Here is a 20,027-nt window from a genome sequence, read left to right on the forward strand (position 1 = left end):
TGTCTTTTGTTGATATTTCTGCTTATCCTTTCTGTTTGTTAGTTTTCCTTCTAACAGTCAGACCCCTCAGCTGCAGGTCTGTTGGAGTTTGCTGGAGGTCCACTCCAGACCCTGTTTGCCTGGGTATCACCAGTGGAGGCTGCAGAACAGCAAATATTGCTGCCTGATCCTTCCTCTGGAAGCTTCATCCCAGAGGGGCACTGGCTTTTTGAGTTGTCTGTTGGCCCCTACTGGGAGGTGTTTCCCAGTCAGGCTACACAGGGGTCAGGGGCCCACTTGAGGAGGCAGTCTGTCCATTTTCGGAGCTCGAACACCATGCTGAGAGAACCACTGTTCTCTTCAGAGCTGTCAGACGGACGTTTAAGTCTGCAGAAGCTGTCTGCTGCCTTTTGTTCTACTATGCCCTGCCCCCAGAGGTGGAATCAACAGAGGCAGTAGGCCTTGCTGAGCTGCAGTGGGCTCCACTCCGTTTGTGCTTCCTGGCCTCTTTGTTTACACTGTGAGCTACTCAAGCCTCAGCAATGGCGGACACCACTCCCCCCACCAGGCTGCAGCTTTGCAGGTTGATCTCAGACTGATAGCAGTGAGCAAGGATCTGTGAGTGTGGGGCCCGCTGAACCAGGCATGGGAGGGTATCTCCTGGTCTGACGGTTCTTAAGACTGTGGGAAAAGCACAATATTTGGTCAGGAGTGTACCATTTCTCCAGATACAGTCTGTCATGGCTTCCCTTGGCTCGGAAAGGGAAATCCCCTGATCCCTTACACTTCCCGGGTGAGGTGATGTCCCACCACTTCAGCTTGCCCTCTGTGGGCTGCGCCCACTGTCCAACCAGTCCCAGTGAGATGAACCAAGCACTGCAGTTGGAAATGCAGAAATCACGTGTCTTCTGTGTCGTTCTCTCTGGGAGCTGCAGACCAGAGCTCTTCCTATTCAGCCATCTTGGAAACTATCCCCTATCATTTTTCTTTTACTTTCATTTTAGGTTCAGGGGTACATGTCCAGCTTTGTTACATGTAATTGCATGTCACAGGGGTTTGGTTTAGAAATTATTTCAGCACCCAGGTAATAAGCATAGCACTGGATAGGCAGTTTTTTGATCCTTACCTTCCTCCCTCTCTCCATCCTCAGGTAGGCCTCAGTGTCTGTTGTTCCCTTGTGTCCACATGTACTCAGGGTTTAGCTCCCACTTATAAATGAGAACATGTGGTATTTGGCTTTATGTTCCTGTATTCATTTATTTAGGCTAATGGCCTTTAGTTCCATCCATATTGCTACAAAGGACATGATCTTGTTCTTTTGATGGCTGTGTAGTATTCCATGGTATATATATACCACATTTTTTTTATCCAGTCTACCATTGATGGGCATTTAGGTTGATTCTATGTCTTTGCTATCATGAATAGTGCTGCAATGAACATACACATGCATGTGTCTTTATGGCATTGTGATTTATATTCCTTCGGGCATATACTCAATAATAGAATTGCTGGGTTGAATCATTCTGCTTTGAGTTCTTTGAGAAATTGCCAAACTGCTTTCCACAATGGCTGAACTCATTTATATTCCCACCAGCAGTGTGTAAGCATTTTTTTCTCTGCAACCTTGCCAACATCTGTTATTTTTTCACTTTTTAATAATAGCCCTTCTCACTGGTGTAAGACAGTGTCTCATTGTGGTTTTGGTTTGTATTTCTCTAACGATTAGTGATGTTGAACATTTTTTCATGCTTGTTGGCTGTGTGTATGTCTTCTTTTGAAAAGTTAGACTATCATTTGTAATATATGTACAGGATTCCATTGTTGTATGTATGTGATAATTAACTGGCTCCCTGTTAATTTTTGTGTTATTCGTGATATAAAATATCAGGATTAATAGCCTTGCAAATATATCTTTAGAAATTTGTATTGTTCATTCCATAAGATAATTTATAGAAGTAAAATTGCTGAGTTACCTCCTCCCCAAAATGCAACTGTTATGTAGAATTTTAAGCTGATTATTCTCTTGTTTTTCTTCATAATTTACCCCATTTGTATTTATTAATACATGCCTGCATAGAAGTTTCAAAAATTCTTATGTAGGGCAAACTTACCTGTCTTCTTTAGGATTTAAGACTTTTGTTTTGTGCTTCAAAATGCCCCTCACCTCTATCTATATTCACTGTATTTTATTTTAATGTCAGTTTCAACTTTTTACATTTAAGTGCAAAAATAATCTGGACTTTATCTATTTGATTTAGGAATTGAGGTGGGGGATCAAATAATCTCCCCCAACAATGCCCAGATGGCTAACCAATTATCCCAATAGCATGGTTTTCAGTAATTTATGTTTCTTAAGAAGAATAATATAACCCCTTTTTTTCTGCTTACATGTTAGAAACCAAGGAAGACATGGTTCTAAGAATGTAATCCAGTGTCATAATACAAAGCTCTGACACCAGTGTGAGGGAGCTGTATATGAAAAAGTTAACAAATGTCCTTTCCTCTTTGTTTATACTAAATTAGGAGTCATGTGTGCATCTTTTTAAATTGTTTTTTGTTCATTCACTTATTTATTCAACACATATTTATTGAGTGCCTATTGTATATCAAATACTGAAGCTGGATTTCGGCTTCATCTGTCCCCATTTGTCCCTTTGGTCAGCTGCCTGACTATATGCAGTGGCCCTGGGCAGGAAGGAAATCACTATGAAGGCAATACTTGAGCAAATGTCTGAAGGAGGTGGAAGAGTCAGCCCCATGGTTAATTGAAGGAAAGGCATTCTAAGGGAGAGAACAGCAAATGCAAAGATCCTGAGATAGGAGTATGCTTGGCATATTTGAGGAGATGAAAAAACAGCTCTCATGGCTAGAATGAAGTAAACAAGAGGGAGAGTAGTAGTTGATGAGGTAAGAATGGTAAGTGGTCATATATAAGTGAGATTTGAAAACACAATAAAACGAAAGAATGGTAAGTGGGGATGTAGACAGTGTAGTGTCTTATGGGCTATTGTAAGAACTTTGGCTTTTACTGTTGAGTGAAATGATTTTACTTCATTTTAAAGGGATTTCTTCAGTTGGGTGGGAATAAACTATAGTAGGAGTAAGTGAGACCAATAAGGCAAGAGATGATAGTAGCCTAGATCAAGGTAGCAGCAATGAAGTAACTGGATGTGTGTGTGTGTGTGTGTGTGTGTGTGTGTTTATTTATTTTTTGAGATAGGCCCTCGTGCTGTCATCCAGGCTGGAGTGTAGTGGAGTTAATGGTTCAATGCAGCCTCAGCTTTCTAGGCTCAAGCAACCCTACTGCCTGAGCCTCCCCAGTACCTGGGACTACTGGTGAGTGCCACCACACTTGGCTATTTTCTTTCTGTAGAGACAGGGTCTTACTATGTTGCCCAGTCTTGTCTCAAACTACTGGTCTCAAACTAATGGACACCAGTGTGAGGTTACAGGCATGAGCCACCTCTTTCAGCCCTAGATATATTTTTAAGGCAGAACCGACAGGATTTGCTGCTGGATTGGATGTGAGAGGTGGATAAGAGAAGTCAAAGATGACCCCAGTAATTTCTGTCTGAGAGACTGAAAGAATGAAGTTGCCCACTTACTGAAATGGGGGAAGATATCATGAGGAGGAAGTTTGGGGAGATCAGGATTCTGGTTTTGGAACTGTTAAGTTTGAGATGTCTGTTAGAAATCCTAATGGAACTAGGTAGCTATTACAAGTCTGGATTCTAGGAAAGAGTTCCAGCTGGAGATACGACAATGGGAGTTGGAAGTAAATAGTATTTAAACCAAGGAGCCTGGATGACATCATCAAAAGAGAGAGTGTAGGTGAGGAGAGGAGAGGGCCCCCACTGGCCTTCTTGCTATTCCTCAAACATGTGGAACCATTCTTGCTTCAGGTGCTTTGCCAACAATGCTCTTTCTCTAGACATTTGCAAGTCTCACTAGCTCACTTCATTGAAGCCTCTCAAATGTCACTTCTTCAGAACAAAGGATCACCCTGACCACCCTATTCAAATAGTATCCCTTCCCCTATGCTTACCAATGACTCTGTTCCTTACTCTTTTATTTTTCTTCATAGCACTTCTCATTTTCTGAAATCACACATTCATTTGTCTACTTATTTATTATATACCTTCTTCATGAGGTCAGGGCTTTGCATTTTAAATAAATATATTATTTTAACCATCTATCATAGTTTGGGATGTCCTAGGAGCAGACCCAGACAAGAATTTGAGTGTGATTGTTTATATGGGATATTATCCCAGGAAATGCCAGTAAGAATATGAAGAAGTGAGACAGGAATGAGAAAGCAGTCAATAAACGATGCATTATCAAGCAAGTTACCACTGTGGGTAACTGGAGCTTAATCCTGCATGGGAACTCTGGGCCTCAAAGAATATACTCTGAGGGGTATGACTGCTGAGCTATTAATATACCAACTCCTGTTAGTCACTGAATGAGGGTTGTTTCTGGGTGTTAATTCTTATGTACTTCTGGCCTGATGAATCCACTTGCCCATGGGCACACCATATTGCTGAAGAGAGTTAACAGGCAAAGAGATGCAGATGCTGGTAATTAAAAGTGGGATGGTGTGCACTATATTGGTAAGGCCTGCAGGTATATGGGTAGGGACAAAACAACACCTGCTATCTCATTCTATTCCCTGTACCTTGAATGTGCCTGGTGTATAGTGGATACTCAATAAATACATGAACATTAAATGAAACTTGTTCACATGTTAAGGGAACATAATAGGTGATCTGCTTGCCTACCTCAGCCTCACAAAGTGCTGGGATTACAGGCATGAGGCACTGCGCCTGGCCTCAGAAATGTATTTTAACTCCTTATAGCGCCACCTGTTTTTTTTTCTTTTTTTTTCCACTGCTTGAAAGCTTACAGGATTATTTTTTATTTACACTTGCCTAAGTCTGCCTTCAGTAAGCAGTCCTTGAGCTAACTCTTAAAGGAAGTATAGGAGTGTGTAAGTGGAGGAAGTGGCACGTGCTGAAGGGAGCAGCCAGGAGTTTGTGTGACTGGAGCACAGAGGTTGGGGAGAGATGGCAGGTGGGGAGACTGGGCTTGCAGGCAGTTGCGGTATGATCTGTGTGGCAGATTGTATTTTCTACAGATGCCCACAACAACATCTCCACACTTGCTCATCTATAATGTGACCCGATTTTTTTTTTTTTTTTTTAGGCAGAGTCTTGTTCTGTCATCCAGGTTGGAATACAGTGGCACGATCTCTGCTCACTGCAACCTCCGCCTCCCAGGTTCAAGTGATTCTCTTGCCTCAGCCTCCCGAGTAGTTGGGATTATAGGCATGCACCACCATGCCCAGCTAGTTGTTGTAGTTTTAGTAGAGACAGCGTTTCGCCATGTTGTCCAGGTTGGTCTTGAACTCCTGACCCCAAGTGATCCGCCTGCCTCGACCTCCCAAAGTGCTGGGATTATAGGCATGTGCCACTGTACCTGGCCCTGATATTCTTTTAATTGCGAGGTAAAGTCTATGTACCCTCCCCTTGCATCTGGACAAATTTGCTTATAACCAACAAAATGTGGCAAAAGTGACACTAAAAATTCAGAGTCTGTTAAATGATGACGTAGCTTCCACTTTGTTCTCTGGAGCACTTGCACCTGGGACTCTGAAATGCTCTACCTCGAAGCCATCAAGCTACAAAGAAACCGAGCCACAAGGAGAGGCTACACATAGGTGCTGTCTTCAGCAGTCTTGATCTTCTCCACCTGGCCCAGGGACCAGACTAGTGAGTGAATGATCCTTCAGATGATCCTAATCACCATCTGCTGAGATACTTTCAGATAAGGCCCTAGACATCAAGAAACAGAGACAAACTCTGTTCCCATACCCTTTCCAAATCTCTGACCTCCACGATCCATGAATCTAACAAGATGGTTGCTGTTTTATACCACTAAGCTTAGAGTAGTTTATTACCCAGGCATAATAACTCAACACTAACCATGTCAGAGTCAGGCATAATAACGGAACACTAACCATGTCAGGGCTTCCTGAGGAAATGGGGAATCATTGAAGTGGTTTCTGGATATGGAGTAACCTAGTCAGACATGGGATTAAACAGTTGTATAGTACAAAGTCTCAGGGTTCTACAACTCTCCTACAGTAATGTAGGAGACAAGGTAATGATGGTCCCTATATTTATGCAGACTGGTGACCTTGGTTGCTGTGGATGAACTGTCAAGAGCCAGAACTAGAAGCGAACTACTAATGAGACTAGTATAATAGTCTGGATAGGAGAAGAGGAGGGCCTGAGCTAGGGTAGTAGCCATGAAAATGAAGAAAAGGTAGATATCAGAAATGTTTCAGCGGTAGATCCAGTAGAACCATGAGACAGGTAGAAGCTTGGAATGTCTCCCAAGTGTCTGGCTCACGGAGGATGGTGGTATAATTTCCCAGGTCAGAGATCACAGGAGGAGAGACCAGTTTGAAGGGAGAGATGATAGATTAAGATTTGGATGTGGGCCAGGCACGATGGCTCACGCCTGTAATCCCAGCACTTTGGGAGGCTGAGGTGGGCAGATCACCTGAGGTCGGGAGTTCGAGACCAGCCTGACCAACATGGAGAAACCCCATCTCTACTAAAAATACAAAATTAGCTGGGCGTGGTGACACATGCCTGTAATCCCAGCTACTCAGGAGGCTGAGGCAGGAGTATCACTTGAACCCGGGAGGTGGAGGTTGCGGTGAGCCGAGACCATGCATTGCACTCCACCCTAGGCAGCAAGAGTGAAACTCTGTCTAAAAAAAAAAAAAAAAAAAAAAAAGATTTGTTGATTCTGAGGTGCCTGAGGGTATGTCCAGGCATAATTTGGACATATGACAGAGGCCTGGGCTATAAATAATATCTTTGGACCTTAACAGTATATATTTAGTAATTAAGGCCATGGAAGTGAATGGCATGGCAGTTGGAGAAGACACAGAATGAGAAGGGCCTAGACCCAAATAATGGGGAATTAAGATGTTTAAGGGACTGGCCAAAGACAAGACCCCCATAAAGGATTTTCTGAAATTATTGAATAGGTAGTAAAGGAAACAGAAGCATCTGGTGTCAGAATACCTACGACAGGACAGAATATTAATTAAAAGAGAAAGTGGTCAGTAATAACCCATATCTCAAAGAGCAAGGATGACAAGGACTGATAAGTGGCCATTGAATCTGGTAATTATAAAGTCACTGGTGCCTTTGCAAGAGCAGTTTCTCTGGAGTGGTGGGAATAATGAACAACAGGCAATGGACAAGGACTTAGTGCAGAGTGAAGAGAAATATGAGTTCCCTAAACAGGCAGGGAAAGAGAAAGGGGCATTGAAATCGAAAATGGCAGGGAGAGGAGGGAAAAGGGGTGGGCGAGTGGGATGACTCAAGCCTTTGTCAATTATACTGCAGGCCTTTGTTTGTGAGAGAGGCAGGGTGGTGCAGTGGTTAAGAGGACAGGCTTTGGAGCCAGGCTGCCCGTATTTGTGTTGAGTTTCACCACTATTTACCAGCTGTCTAAACTTGGGCAAGTTACTTAATGTCTTTGTCCTCAGTTTCCTCATCTGTAAAGGATAATTGTAACCACTTCTTAGATTTATGTGAGTGCTTAGAAGCAACCAATAAATATTAGCTCTCATTATTATTATTATCATCATCATCGTCATCATCATTACTACACATGTAAACTCTGGCTTCTTCTCTCAATAATATCTTCTGCTCTTGTTGTGGGGCAGTGATTTTCAAAGTATGATCTGGGTCCCTGAAGCTCTCTCAGAGGGTCTGGGAGATCAAAACTAGTTTCATAATACAAAGACACAATTTGCCATTTTCACTCACATCCTCTTACAAGTGTACACTGCAGTTTTCCAGAGGCTACATGATACTGCAACAGATTGATGTAGAAACAAATATGAAAATCCAGATGTCTTTTATGAAGCCAGACACAAAAGTAATTTTAAAAAATTAAAATTTTTTTATTTGGTTGTAGTTTAGAAACTATATTTTCCATAAAAATGTTTTATTTATGTTAACATGTAATGGGTTCATTTTTGTTAGATGAATGCAAACTAAATATTTAAAAAATTTATCCATTAACATTTCCAAAATGGTAAACATTCAAAAGATATCCACAAAACAAAAGCTCTTGGAAGCTATCAATAATTTCTAAGAAAATTATTAGAAAGAGAAACTAACACCTAAAAGTTTTGAGAATCACTGCTCTAGGGACTGAATCAGAATCAGAACAAGAAGTGTTCACTAGTTTGTACTTCTTTCTCTGGTCACACAAGACTACTTGCTTTTCCCTAAGGAAATAATTTATGTTTACAGCTCTGAATCTTTAATGTGCACTTCCCTCAGTTCACCTTTCTTTGACTGTCAAAACTCTGCATATCCTATAAGACACTTATCTTCTCAGTTTCATTGGCTTACAGTGATGAGGGTCCTCAGCTTACCTTTTCAGAAGCTGCCCCAAATCCAGCGTGCTTATGCTCCTTCCCGTGGTCTCCTGTTTACCAACCACAAACATAGTGGTAGCTAGCCTCCAAACTGAACAGAAGTGGGAGAAGAGCCCTCTTCTAAATTCTTTGTCAAACTTTATCACCTGGGCTCCCAAGTAACATTTCTTGTTCACTGAGTCTCATAAAACTGCTACTTTGGTTTTTGCTCACAAGCCCCTTTCTATCACAGTCAGTCTCGTCCTGAGTGAGAAACGCAATATTACCCTGCTCCCTATAACTTCATCTCTCTTGTAGTATTTAGGGGGTCAAGCACTAAAAATATTTTCTTCATAATAGTAGCACTTCTACCAGGTTCTGAACCTTATTTTAAGCTCAGCTGGGATTTCCTGTTGTCATCACCATCATCATCATCATCCTTATTCTAATTCTTATATACATTCTGACCCCCACAATAATTCTGTAAGGAATATATAATCCCATTATGTTAGTTATCTATTGCTGTGTAACAGATTACCCCCAAAACATAGTGGCTTTAAACATTTATTATCCCAGAGTTTCTGTGGGTTGGGAATCTGGGCTGACTTAGCTGGTTCTGTTTCAGGGACTCACAGGCTATAATCGAGGTGCTGACCGGGGCTGTGGTCATCTCAAGCCTCGACTGAGAAAGATTTGCTTCCCAGCCCATTCACATGGTTGTCGGTAGGATTCAGTTGCCCAATGGCTGTTGGCGAGACACCTCTCTCAGTCCTTCCCACATGAGGCTTTCTAAATGACAGCTTGATTCATCAAAGTATATAAGCTAAAAAGTCAATAGAGAAAAATCCAGTAAGAAGGTAGTCAGTCTTTTGTATCCCTATCACGGAAGTGGTATTCCATCACTTTTGCAGAATTCTATTTTTCAGAAGCAAGTCACTAGGTTCAGCTCACATTCAAGGTAACAGGATTACACAACGGCATGAATACCAGCATCATTTAGGGTCATCTTAAAAGATAACTGCCACACTCATTTTCCTTGATGGTGAACCTGAAACTCAATGAAGTTGAGTAATTTGATGAAGATCACTCAGTTAATAAACGGCAGGGTTGGATTTGAACTTAAGTCTTTCTGATCCCAAAGCATACCTTTAGGATTTCATACATTTTTACATTGTATTTGTCACTGTGGCAAACAATTTCCCCCATTTAACTGCAGCCTAAGGGAAGGAGGAGCTTGTGCTCCCTATGGTGACAAAAATGTTGGTAAATAAACTGATGGATGAATACATGAATCAATTAAAATATTAATAGTCCATGTATTGGAATTGTACACACAGAAATTACTAAACCAGGGTTCTAAAAAAGCCAGGACAGTAAAATAGAGCATGGATCAAACTAAGAGAAGGAAGAAAATGGGCAACCCAGATAAACTATTGACCCCATGCAGTTCTTCAGATTTCTTTTTCCTTCTGTGTGAAATATGGGCTTTCTATTTTGGTTGGCAGAGATGAATCCTGTATGTTGCCAGAATCCAAACAGTAGAATGACCAAGAATACTCAAAAGGCATTCTGGATCCATGCCCCATCCAAAATGTATTAATTGATTTATTTTAGAGACAGGATATAATTTTGTCTCCCAGGCTGGAGTGCAGTGGCACAATTCTAGTTCACTGCAGCCTTAAACTTTTGGGCTCATGCTATCCTCCCATAGCTAGGACCACAGGGGCACGCCACCATGCCCAGCTAATTTTTTATTTTTATTTTTGTAGAGCTGGGGTCTCGAACTCCTGGCCTCAAGTGATCCTTCCTTGAGGATCCTCCCTCGAGGATCCCAAAGCACTGACATCCAAAGCACTAGGATTACAGGAGTGAGCCACTCCACCGGACCAACAAAATGTATTTAAGCTACATATTTATGTGTAACACAGAAAGTCCTAACCTATGTCACTATGATGCCAGAAAGGAAAGAAAACGGTAGCAGCCAAAATATTTATGCTAGAAGAGATGGAAGGAGCAGAAAGTTTCATGCAAATTTGGTTTGGATTATTCCTTTACCTCATAATAATTGGGTAATTTATTAATAAAATATTGCCTGTAAAGGTTACATTTTCAATAAATCAGATTTTATTGGTGGATATTTTTAACATACATTTTGTCCAAATAGTTCCGTAGTTCCTGCTTTTTATGGGACCTCTAAGATGCTGTCAGGAATATGATGTTTTGCTATGGAAAGGGACTGACTTCTGTCACCAGTTTACCAGTCAGTGACAGCTTGCTGAGAAATACTTGCTAGACCTCTAATTTTCTTTCTTCTGTTGTACCCTTAGATGTTAGTTTCTGGTGAGGACCATGACTCTGAAGAACTGATCAGAAGCAGTAACAGTGTAGCCCCATATATGAAGGGGAGGAAACTAGCAGTAAAGAATTCCTGGCCCGGCGCGGTGGCTCATGCCTGTAATCCCAGCACTTTGGGAGGCTGAGGCAGGCAGTTCACCTGAGGTTGGGAGTTCGAGACCAGCCTGACCAACATGGAGAAACCCCATCTCTATGAAAAATACAAAATTAGCCTGGTGTGGTGGCAGGCACCTGTAATCCCAGCTACTCAGGAGGCTGAGGTAGGAGAATCGCTTGAACCTGGAAGGCCAAGGTTGCAGTGAGCTGAGATCACGCCATTGTACTCCAGCCTGGGCAACTAGAGCAAAACTCTGTCTCAAAAACAAAACAAAACAAAACAAAACAAAACAAAACAAAACAAAAAAAAGACTTCCTGTGATTGTGATAGTCTCACTTTATTAGCCCGTTTACACAGAAATCATTTTTAAAAATCCTTTCTGAGGCCAGGAGCAGTGGCTCAGGCCTGTAATCCCAGCACTTTGAGAGGCCAAGGCTGGTGGATCACCTGAGGTTAGGAGTTTGAGATCAGCCTGGCCAACATGGTGAAACCCCGTCTCCACTAAAACTATAAAAATTAGCCAGGTGTGGTGGCAGGCACCTATAATCCCAGCTACTCTGGAGGCTGAGGCAAGAGAATCGCTTGAACCCAGGAGGCAGAGGTTGAAGTGAGNGCCAGGAGCAGTGGCTCAGGCCTGTAATCCCAGCACTTTGAGAGGCCAAGGCTGGTGGATCACCTGAGGTTAGGAGTTTGAGATCAGCCTGGCCAACATGGTGAAACCCCGTCTCCACTAAAACTATAAAATTAGCCAGGTGTGGTGGCAGGCACCTATAATCCCAGCTACTCTGGAGGCTGAGGCAAGAGAATCGCTTGAACCCAGGAGGCAGAGGTTGAAGTGAGCCAAGATCGTGCCATTGCACTCCAGCCTGGGTGACAAGAGCAAGACTGCATCTCAAAAAAAAAAAAAAAAAAAAAAAAAAAAAAAAAAAAAAAAAAAATCCTCTCTGAAAAGTGGGAATGGGATGAACACACTCCTGAAAACATAAAATTTTAACCTAGCTATTGAATAGATCAGTACAACATAAGAAGCCACCCTAGAGAACAGTCATGTAATAGTGGTCCTAGCTTTTGTGGTTTTCCTAAAACATCCCCAGGTATAAGCATCACAGCTAGGTGGGTGATCTCTCCATAGCCTGGCTACCTAGAGACATAAATTTAGTGGCTGGTCCCTAGGCTGTTACTATCTGATTCTTCCATTCTACTTTCTAGTTCTGTTAATTCAGTAAGGAGTTTTATAGAAAATCACCAGTGAAGAACTTAGTCTCTAGAAAATCCTAAACTTATGAAAACATTTAGACACTTCTGCAAGATCCTATAAGCTTGCTGATATTACACAGTTGAGGAGTCACCACTTGGAAGTTTAGTCTATATAGGGGAGGGTTGAAGGTGACTATCTCTGTAGGCTTAAGCATTACAAAAGTGGTAACTTCATGACAATGGGGCTGTGCATTTAAATTTTTTTTCAATTGTCGAACAGGAATTTTATTTTCTCTGAAGATTTTGCCAAAGTGCCCGGGATGTTACTGTTTATAAGATTAGATAGGTCATTTGCTGTTGTCAAATAACATTTGCAATTACTGAGCAAGACTCCTTTAGCCATAAATCTATGCTAACCTGTCCAGGACATTCATTCCACAACTCTGCTGACAGTACACAAGTTATCATATAGCTGCATGGGAGTGTGAGGTACAGTTCTATTTTCAGCTCACCCTTTGGCTTGCTCTATAACCTTGGGAAAATCACTTCTAGGCCCTGTGCCACAGACCTGCCATTTATAAATTAGGGCTGTTTAGTAATCCTCCTCTGGCCAGGTCAATGGAAGTCATGAATTCTGGAGCTGGGCAATTAAGAACTTCTAAACACTCCCTGAGAGTGCTATTTACACATTCCTTCTTTCGAACTTTATCACATACATAATGTGGTATACATACTTCTTGAACATTTGATCATATTTTTGCTCTAGTAACACTTCAACATAGAATACATTAGAATGATTTTCCTAGCTGGGCACAGTGGCTCGTGCCTGTAATCCCAGCACTTTGGAAGGCCAACGCGGGTGCATCGCTTGAGCCCAGGAGTTTGAGTCCAGCCTGGCAACATGGCAAAACCCCATCTCTATTAAAAAAAATACAAAAATTAGCTGGGTATGGTGGCATGCACCTATAGTCCCAGCTACTCAGGAGGCTGAGGTGGCAGGATCAAGTGAGCCTGGGAGGTCAAAGCTACAGTGAGCTGTGCACACCCCACTGCACTCCAGCCTGGGCAACAGAGTAAGATCCTGTCTCAAAAAACAAATGATAATAAAAGGATGATTTCTCTAAATCTGGATAGTCTCACCTAAATTCCTTCCAACCTTACTGCTAAGAGAGAGTATAAATTATTATATTTTACATATTCATTTCCATTTCTTCTACCCATCATACAGATACACTTGAATCATGTCCACTGGATTTCATGGAGGCAGGAGCTTAACCAGGATCCATTCTTTGTGTTTTAGTTACTGGATGGGAATCAATGTTGTTAGAACAAATGGACATTAAAAAAAAAATTCATACATTTAAGCCTCTCATAAACTTAAAACACCTACATTTACATCATGTTATCTTCTTATCCTTATGTAAGGAAAATGTCAGCTAGAGCCTTCCTCCCCTTTGCAATCTAAATAAGATCATCCCAGACATCCCATTTGGGTGTCCATAGCCTTTCAAAGGTTACCATCACTAGTAATTTCTCTTTTTTTTTTTTGAGACTGGGTTTCTGTCACCCAGGCTGTAGTGCAGTGGTGTGATCTCAGTTCACTGCAGCTTTGACTTTGCTGGCTCAATCGATCCTCCCACTTCAGCCTCCCTAGTAGCTGGGACTATAGACACGTGCCTGGCCAACTTTTTTGTAGAGGGCATTTCATCATGTTGTCCAGGCTGGTCTCAAACTCCTGGACTCAAGTGATCCACCCACCTCAGCCTCCCAAAATGCTGGGATTACAGGCAAGAGCTGCTGCGCCTGGCCAGTTTCCGAGGGGCTTATTTCCTTCTGTCCTTTCTACTCCTGAGTCCCTACTTCTACGTACACTGTCTTTTCACTGTTCCAACCACCTTAACATCAGCCTTTCCCTCAGTTGCTACAAAACCCCATTCACATAAAGCTTTAGTGAGATTTTAAGATTTGGAAAAATAACTTTAAATGTATATATTAAACACTCTTGTTCTATAAAAGTCAATTTTCAACCCTTTCACCAGAGACTCCCATTATTCCTTAATTCTGTGTACCACCCAGCCTTCTCCCCTTGACTTGTGTCTCCCCTCCCCTGCTTGCTTGGCTCACCTCTTCTCACCACTTTATTTTCTCTATCTCAGGAGGAAAATTAATTTCTCTCAGGGTTCAGGCAGGGCAGTTTTTCTTGTGTTGCCAGGGCCTCTGCTTGTACCCATATTTTCAGAATGTCATTTTATACCTGAAACAGATTATCAGGGTATTTTCCCAAATAAAGACAGGTTTTTTTTCTCCGTAAGAATAATTCTGGTACTATGTCTTACTAATTTATCTTCATTATATTCAACAATGTAGACTTATGTATGTATAGTCATCACATTTGCAAACTAATTAGTATTCTACTTTTCTCATTATCTTATACATATCTTCCCGTTTATTATTATAATATAGCCCATGTTTGCTACTTTAACATGTTTCCTCCCAATTATTGGGTATTTGATTAGTTTTGATGATATTCCCAAATGTAGATTATTAGCTGAAAATAAACAGTTTCACAGATCGTGTGCTTTGCTACAGCACTCTTGAAAACAGTTGTTCTAATAAATAATTTTATCAATTTAACTCCATCAGTATTCTCTTTTAAAATTTTCAGTTAGCACTGCAGCAAGGCTAATAATTTCCCCAAAATTAACTTTCCTGAGTTTCTTCATGTGTGAACTATTTACACATATACTTTGTTTTGTTTGTTTGTTTGTTTTGTTTGTGAGACAGAGGTTCGCTCTTGTCACCCAGGCTGCAGTGCAATCTCGACACACTGCAACCTTTGCTTCCCAGGTTCAACAGATTCTCCTGCTTCAGTCTCCCAAGTAGCTGGGATTACAGGCATGTGCCACGATGCCCAGCTAATTTTTTGTATTTAGTAGAGACAGGATTTCACCATGTTGGCCAGGCTGGTCTCAAACTCCTGACCTCAGGTGATCCACCTGCCTTGGCCTCCCAAAGTGCTGGGATTACAGGCATGAGCCACTGTGCCCAGCCTACACATATACTTTGACCTTGTTCAGTAAAATCTGGGTATTGATTTTAACACCTTTATCAAGATGTAATTCAAATATAATTTCTCTATTGAAAGTGTACAATTCCATGAATTTAATATGTTCACAGAGTTGTGCAAATATCACCACAATTTTACAACATTTTATTATGCCAAAGATTGCTGGGTCATATGGTAACTCTGTTTAACTGTTTCAGTAACTACTAGACTGTTTTTCAAAGTGGTGGTACCATTTTACAATCCCACCAGCAGTATATAAGGGTCCCAATTCCTCCACATTCTTGCTGTATTAGTTTGCTAGGGCTGCCAAAAAAAAAAAAAAAAATACCACAAACTGGGTGGCTTAAACATCAGAAATGTATTTGCTCACAATTCTGGAAACTTGAAATCCAAGATCAAGGTATGAGAAGGTTTGGTTTCTCCCAAGAGCTCTTTCCTTGGCTTGCAGATGGCTGCCTTCTCATTGTGTCCTTGCATAGCCTTTTCTCTGTGCACATATCCCTGGTGTCTCTTCCTCCTCTCATGAAGATACCAGTCATATTGGATTAGGGTCTAACCTTTATGACCTCATTTAACCTTAAGTACTTATCGAAAGGACCAATATTCAAATATAGTCACATTGGGGATTAGAGCTTCAACACAGGAATCTTAGGGGGATACAATTCAGTCTATACACTTGCCAACACTAGTTACTATCTATCTTTTTGATTACAGCCATTCTAGTGGCTGTGAAGAGGTATCTCATTATGGTCTTGATTTGCATTTACTTGACGGCTAGTAATGTTGTGCATCTTTCAGTGCTTATTGACATTTATAGAATTGGCTATTCAAATCCTTTGCCCTGATTTATTTCCTTCCTTCCTTCCTGCCTGCCTGCCTTCCTTCCCTCCCTCTCTCTTTCTTTCTTTCTCTTTAAGACAGAATTTTGCTCTATCACCCAGGCTGGAGTACGGTGGTGCTAACTCTGGCTCACTGCAAATTCTGCCTCCAGGTTCAAGCAATTCTCCTGCCTCAGCCTCTTGTGTAGCTGGGATTATAGGCATGTACCACTACACCTGGCTAAGTTTTGTATATTCAGTAGAGATGGGGTTTCGCCATGTTTCACTGGTCTTGAACTCCTGGCTTCAAGTGATCCATCCACCTTAGCCTCCCAAAGTGCTGGGATTACAGACATGAGCCACCGTGCCCGGCCCTAATTTATTTCTTTGTCATAACAGATATTAATTCTATAATAGATTACTTGCATTATATAGTATATTGTGTGTGTATATATATACACACATATATACATACACATACACTATATTGTATACTATAACCATATAGATATCAAGCAGACTAGATGGTGCCACAGGATAATTTTTTTAAATCTTGGGGATAGTGATAGCCTTTCTAGGAAAGACTAAAAGCAATAACAAAAAACCCTAGAAAGTTAGAAAAAGTAATGTGACTAAAATAAAAAATAATTCAGCCAGGTATGGTGGCTCATGCCTGTAATTCCAGCACTTTGGAAGGCCAACGTGGGTCAATTGCTTGAGTCCAGGAGTTTGAGATCAGCCTGGCAACATCACAAAAACTTGTCTCTACAAAAAATTGCCCTGGCATGGTGGCACATGCCTGTAGTCCCAGCTACCTGGAAGGCTGAGGAGGGATGATCACCTGAGCCCCTGAAGTTGAGGTTTCAGTGAGCCGTGGCTGCCACTGCACTCCAGCCTGGGTGACAGAGTGAGACCCTGTTGCAATAATAATAATAATTCACTGCAAAAATACAGTAAACAAGCCAAAAGATAAGGGGGGTAAAGAATAAGCAATTTATTCACATTGGACTAATTTTATTATTATATATATATGTGCACGTATACATATCTATGCACTACAATTTTAAAAGACCAACAACTGAATAGAAAATTAAAAATTAAATTTGATAATGTACTGTGTAGAGATGTGTTGAAACAGTGGTCCTGACAAATTGTTATGGGGGCCACAACTGACATGAACTGTATGGAGATCAATTTGGTAACATATATGGAATGTTTTAAGTCGCTACTTTACAATATAGTCAATACATACATACATACATTTATAATTTTTCTTAACCTACGGAATGTCTTTGAAAGGATATGCAAGAAACTGGTCAATGGTGGTAGTCTAAGAGGAAAGAAAGCTGGGGGCAGGGGGCAGTGGATGATGAAAACTTTCTTTTCACTGCATATATTTTTGACACAATTGAAAATTTTTACCATGTCATACATATTATCTAGTCTTCTGTACTAAAAAAAAGGAAAAGAAAATGACATGTGGATATAAGACTGAATGATTTGAAAGCTGTTGCAAGATGGCCGATTAGAAGCAGCTGCAGTCCATACCACTCACTGAGGGCAATGTAAAGGCACGAGTGAATTCAGCACCTTCAACTTTAAATATCCAGGTTCTCGCATTGGGACTAAGTAGGCAAATAAGTCGACCCACGGAGAATGAAGAAAAGCAGGGGTTGGGGGACAACAGCCCATCTAGGAGCGACAGGGAGCCAAGGGAACCCCCATCCCTAGCCAAGGGAAATAGTGAGTAATTGTGCGACCCTTCCTGGGAAACCACGCTTCTCCCACAGATCTTTGCAACCCCATGGATCAGGAATTCCCCTGCTGAGCCCATGCCACCTGGCCACCTGGGCCTTGGGACCAAAGCACAGAGCTGTGTGGAATCTTGGCAGAGCAGCCGCTGGGGCACACACAGAGACTAGGGAGTTTTACATACTTCAGCTCCAGGATCCCTGGCAAGGTGGGAAATCCCTCCCTACATCTCCTTAGGAAGGCGGCTGAATGCAGGAAGCCAATCAGCATCATTCTGTGGACCCCACTTCCATCGTACCCCACAAGTTAAGACCCAGTGACTTGGAATTCCAGCCAGCCAATGGCAACAGGCTGGAATCTGCCTGAGACAGGTCTAGGTTCCAGAGAGGGAGAGACGGCCGCCATCTCTGCAGTTCAGTAATAGACTCAGCGGTTCCAGCCTAATGGCTTTGAAGAATACAAATGGTCCGAATGTGGAAGGGTCCCCCACAACGCAGCACAGCGGCCTTGCTAGGTTGTGGTCAGACTACTTCTTTAATCAGGACTCTGATCCGGGGCAGGATCTCCCTTCAAGGGCTTCAGACACTCCAGCCAGGGTTCTACAAATAGAGCTCTCATCTCTCTTTGGGATGGAGCTCCCATGGGGAGGGGCAGCTGCCATCTCTGGTTTGGTTGACTCAACCATTCCAGCCTGCTGGCCAAAAGAATACAAATGATCTGGATGAGGAATGGTCCCCCCAACGCAGCACACTTACTCTACCAAAAAGCAGCCAGACTGCTTCTTTTTTTTTTTGAAGAGAAAAAGAAGCTCTGTCACCAGGCTAGAGTGCAGTGGCGCAATCTCAGCTCACTACAACCTCCACCTCCCGGGTTCAAGCGATTCTCCTGCCTCAGCCTTCCGAGTAGCTGGGATTACAGGCATGCACCACCACGCCAGGCTAATTTTTGTATTTTTAGTAGACGGGGTTTCACCATATTGGCCAGGAGGGTCTTGATCTCCTGACCTTGTGGTCCGCCCACCTCAGCCTCCCAAAGTGCTGGGATTACAGGGGTGAGCCACCGTGCCTGGCCCAGACTGCTTCTTTAAGCAGGTCCCTGATCCCGTTCTTCTTGACTGGGTGAGACCTCTCAACAGAGGTCTCTAGCCACCTCCTACAGGTGTGTTGGGGCAGGCAACAGGTCAGTACTCCCCTGGAATGGAGCTTCCAGAGGAAGGACCTGGTTGCCATCTTTGCTGTTTTGTATCCTTCACTGGTGATTCTTCCAGGTATGGGAAAAACTGAGGCATCTAGGGTCTGGAGCAGACCCCTAGCAAACCACAGCAGCCCTTTGGTAGAGTGGCCTGGTTATTAAAAGTAAAACAAACAAACAGCAAACAACAACAACAACATCAACAGAAAAGAAAGACTCCACAAAAACCCCATTCAAAGGTCAGCAACCTCAAAGTTCAAAGGCAGATAAGCCTGCAAAGATGAGAAAGAATCAATGCAAAAACACTGAAAACTCAAAAAGCCAGAGTGCCTCTCCTCCAAATGACCACAACACCTTCCAGCAAGGGCACAGAACTGGACTGAGGCTGAGATAACTGAATTGACAAAAGTAGGCTTCAGAAGGTGGGTAATAGCGAACTTTGCTGAGCTAAAGGAGCATGTTGTAACCAATGCAAAGAAACTAAGAATCGTGATAAAACAATACAGAAGCTGATAGCCAGAATAGCCAGTTTAGAGAAGATCATAACTGACCTTATGAAGCTGAAAAGCACAACATGAGAACTTCACAAAGCAACCACAGGTATCAATAGCAGAATAGCATGAAAAGGAATGAACAAAACCTCTGAGAAATATGGGATTATGTAAAGAGACCAAATGTACAAATGATTGAGGTACCTGAAAGAGATGGGGAGAATGAAACCAAGTTGGAAAACATACTTCAGGATATCATCCAGGAGAACTTCTCCAACCTGGCAAGACAGGCCAACATTCAAATTCAGGAAATGCAGAGAGCCCTAGTAAAATACTCCATGAGACCATCAACCCAAGACATATAACCATCAGATTATCCAAGGTTGAAATGAAAGAAAAAATGTTAAGAGCAGCCAGGAGAAAGGCCAGATAATGGCCAGGCGTGGTGGCTCAAGCCTGTAATCCCAGCACTTTGGGAGGCTGAGGCAGGTGGATCACAAGGTCAGGAGATCAAGACCATCCTGGCTAACATGGTGAAACCCTGTCTCTACTAAAAACACAAAAAATTAGCTGGGTGTGGTAGCGGGCACCTGTAGTCCCAGCTACTTGGGAGGCTGAGGCAGGAGAATGA

The sequence above is a fragment of the Rhinopithecus bieti genome, unplaced genomic scaffold (genome assembly GCF_001698545.2).
Source record: "Rhinopithecus bieti isolate Rb0 unplaced genomic scaffold, ASM169854v2 scaffold_10706, whole genome shotgun sequence".
NCBI classification, from domain to species: domain Eukaryota; kingdom Metazoa; phylum Chordata; class Mammalia; order Primates; family Cercopithecidae; genus Rhinopithecus; species Rhinopithecus bieti.